Source organism: Rhinopithecus roxellana, chromosome 1 (assembly GCF_007565055.1).
Source record: "Rhinopithecus roxellana isolate Shanxi Qingling chromosome 1, ASM756505v1, whole genome shotgun sequence".
Classification (NCBI taxonomy): domain Eukaryota; kingdom Metazoa; phylum Chordata; class Mammalia; order Primates; family Cercopithecidae; genus Rhinopithecus; species Rhinopithecus roxellana.
In genome coordinates this window covers 167,584,509-167,588,231 of record NC_044549.1, presented here as the reverse complement: position 1 = coordinate 167,588,231, position 3,723 = coordinate 167,584,509, and the positions used below count along the sequence as shown (strand labels likewise).

Here is a 3,723-nt window from a genome sequence, read left to right as displayed (position 1 = left end):
TTTATTCTGGGATGTAACTAAAATACTGCCTGATATTATTTCCTAAGACTTTACACATGTATATCTCAGTTTTTGAACACAGCCAAGAGAAGGCATCGTATCTTATGCCCCTTTATATTCCCATCATACAGCACCGTTTCCTAAAGATTAATAATGATCCATTCAAATATGAAAGAATCTTGTTATAAGTGCAACATAATTGGACAGGCGCTAGACTACAGGATTGCCACATTATTTCAGTCTTTTACTCAACAGAGTTATGTTTCTAAGAATACCGGTGATGCCTTATTCAAAAGAAAAACTGCGAAATAATGGCATTACACTGTTTTAATGAGAAAGATGATGACAATAGGTTTTCCTGACTAAAAAATGATTGGATTTACGGGTAAGTTCATGTACTCGTCCAGAAGAAAAGCACCTAAATATGTTCATCAGCCAAACTCCCTGTGCAGTGTAAGGCTGTATAAATGTTAATCCCGAAGTAAAAGCTTTACCTCCTAGAAATTTAAAATCTAGTCTCGCACCTGCAGCCCGTCCCTCCCCAGGCGCTGCCGCCTGCGCCGGACTCGGAGCCGCCATGCCTAAGTGCCTCAAGTACGACAAGGAGGTGTACTTCGCCGAGAGGGTGACCTCTCTGGGCAAGGACTGGCATCGGCCCTGCCTGAAGTGCGAGAATGTGGGAAGACGCTGACCTCGGGGGGCCGCGCTGAGCAGGAAGGCAGGCCCTCCTGCCACCACTCTTGCTATGCCGCCATGTTTGGGCAGAAAGGCTTTGGTCGGGGTGGAGCCGACAGCCACACTTTCAGGTAAACCGGGTAGTGGAGACCCCATCCTTGGCCGCTCGCTGGGCCACTGTCTAGGCAAATGCCAGGCCTCGCCCACAGATGTCCAGGGCTTCTTTGTAGCCCCTAATGCCCTCAATAAACATGAACACTTGGGAAAAAAAAAAAAATGTAAAACCTAGAGCAAAGGTAACAGGAACAAAAGACATTTAATTAAAAAGGAAGAAGATAAGAATTTTAGTGCACCCAGTTTAACTTTTTTTGTGTTTAGGAAGACTATAAAGTGAATGCAGGTTGTATTTTTCCTGTCATGTTATTTATATGCCATTATTAGGTAGCTGAATTTCTATTTCAGCCATTACAAACTGTATCAGTTGCTTTTAACCTGTCTTGCCAAGCATATCTGATAACTCCTACCTACCTTCAGTTCTGAAAGTTCTTTTGCCCCATCAGACGCCTACTCCAATCTTCAAGCCTTTCTCCATTCTCTTCACATCAACAGCTTCTAGCTTTATCTACTCTTTAACTTCCTTAACTTCCTGTTTCCACTTTTCCTTCTATTGAATTGACCTCTGACTCTCTATCAGCTCCATTCTGCGCCAGGCCTCCTGAGTGGTGCTGAAGAAAATGGTAAAAACCACCTGCTACTCAAAGAGCAACATATCAGCAACACCTGAGAGCTTGTAGGAACTGTAGAATTTCAGCCCTGCCCCAGGTCCACTGAATGAGAATCTGCATTTTAACAAGATCACCAGATGATTCATATGCACATTAAAACTGACAAACATTAACAGAAAACACTGCTATAAAAATTATGGTCTCCAGTGGCAACTGAGTGGCAATTGACCTTAGTGCCTCTGAACACCCTAGGCAGGTCTCCCTGAGCAGCATGCTATTCCATTCCCCAGGGCTGCCATTTCCAACTTGACTCTCTCTTTGGAAGTTAATCCATTGCTTTACCCCTATCATTAGCAAATAATATTACCTTTTCCTTTGCTGTAAAAAAGAAAAGGAAGGGAAGGGGAGGGGAGGGCTCAGGCAGAAAGTTCTCCCTTTGCTATCCTCACTTGCTTACCTCTGTGTCCACTCCTTCTCCCCTCTCTTCAACAATGGGAGAAGTACCTTTGCCACAGATTGTGGTCAGTTTTTCATCTATATCCTCAAGTCCATCTCCCTCCACCTCCCAGTTTTCACTCCATCCACAGAAAAATTTAATCTGCCATTTTCATTAAAAGCTGTTTCTGCTACTGCTTCAACTAACTTCATCCTCTCATGTCCAGCTTCTACCCTCACCATCTCATCTCTGATTCATGTGTCACCTCTGCAGCCTGGCATCTCCCTTCACCATTCCGGGGACACTGCTCTAAGGAACCAATCTCACTCTGCACCAATTGACACTGTTGGTCATTCTCTCATTTGGATCCTCTCTCTAGTTCGCTTTAAGAATAACTCTCCCCTCTGGTTTTGTTTCTCAGTTTCTTGCTACTCTTCTGTCTCCTTCATGAATCTGTTTCCTCTACATGTACCTCAAGGTTGGTGTTCCCAGGAATGCATCTTCGGCTCTTCCCCTTGCTCATTCCTTACTGCAGGATCTCATCCATTCTCATGTCATATGCTGATGACTCCCAATATATAGCCCAGATATCTCTGATAAACCTGTTCATAAACTTCTTGTGTGTTGTTCCACTTAGACATAACTGAAACAACTCCCATTCGGCATGTCCCAAACTGATTCCATTGCTCACTTAGTACCTGTTTATTGAGCACGTACCATGAGCCAATGCTAGGAACAAACTGATTTCATTGTTCACTTAATACCTGTTTATTGAGCATGTACCATGAGCCAATGCTAGGTAATGGGGATGCAGTAATAATTAAGCATACCCCTCTCCTAGCTTCTGTAGCTTACATGGAGGAGGGGCATATAGACAATAAACAAATAGATATCAGGTGGTGATGAGGGTATGTGAAAAATAAAGGTAAATAAGGGAGAGAGAAGGTGCTAGAGTCAGTGTTATTTTATTGGTGGTAGTCAAGAAAGGTCCCTTTAGGTTTGGAGGGGGAGAGGTGGCTCACACCTGTAATCCCAGCACCTGGGGAGGCCAAGGTGGGCAGATGGCTTGAGCTCAGGAGTTTGAGACCAGCCTGGGCAACATAGGGAGACCCCAGTCTCTACAAAAAAATACAAAAATTAATCGGGTGTGATGAAGCATGCCTGTGGTCCCAGTTACTCAGGAGGCTGAGGTGGGAAGACGACTTGAGCTAGGGAGAAGGAGGTTGCAGGGAGCCAAGACTGCATGATTGCATACCAGCCTAGAAGACAAAGCCAGATTCTTTCTCAAAAAAAGAAAAAAAAAGAAAAGAAAAAAGAAAGGTCTCTCTTTGATAAGCTGGCCTATGAGTAGAGAGCTGAAAAAGGGAGGAACTAGCCATGGTGGGGAGAAAATTCCTTATGAGGGAATAGCGAGTGCAAAAGCCCTGAAGCAGGATGAGGCAGGAGTGTGTTGGGGCGTCCCAAAAACAATAAGGCTAGAGCAATTTGAGTGAAAGACACAGTGATAGGAGGTGAGTCTTGGGAAGCAGCAGGGGTCAGGTAGGTGGGAGAGGGTTTAGTGGGTTCTGAGAAGGATTTTGCTTTTACAGTTAGTGGAATGGGAGCCACTGGAGTTTTGAGCAGGAGAATGACATGTTCCGACTTGATTCCTATCCACCAAACTTCACCTCCTTAGCCTTCTCCTCCTTATGCTCTCCATCTCAGTGAAAGGCCCTTCCGTCATCTGACCCTTATAATTCTCATTCTCTTTCTTAAGGTTCAGAGAACCTCAGTACAATATTCCAGTTTTAAATATACCATTATTCTGCCTAAGGGTCCTGGTTGCTAATAGCTCACAGTCTACAATGTTGTAACCTTAGCTTTTAAATTAATTTTCCACAGTCAACA

The 3,723-nt window shown here is 44.1% G+C and overlaps 1 pseudogene; it reads left to right on the top strand.

Moving 5' to 3' along the window:
* The first annotated feature begins 577 nt into the window (after positions 1–577).
* Positions 578–810, top strand: LOC104658075 (annotated as a pseudogene).
* The last annotated feature ends 2,913 nt before the right edge of the window (positions 811–3,723 follow it).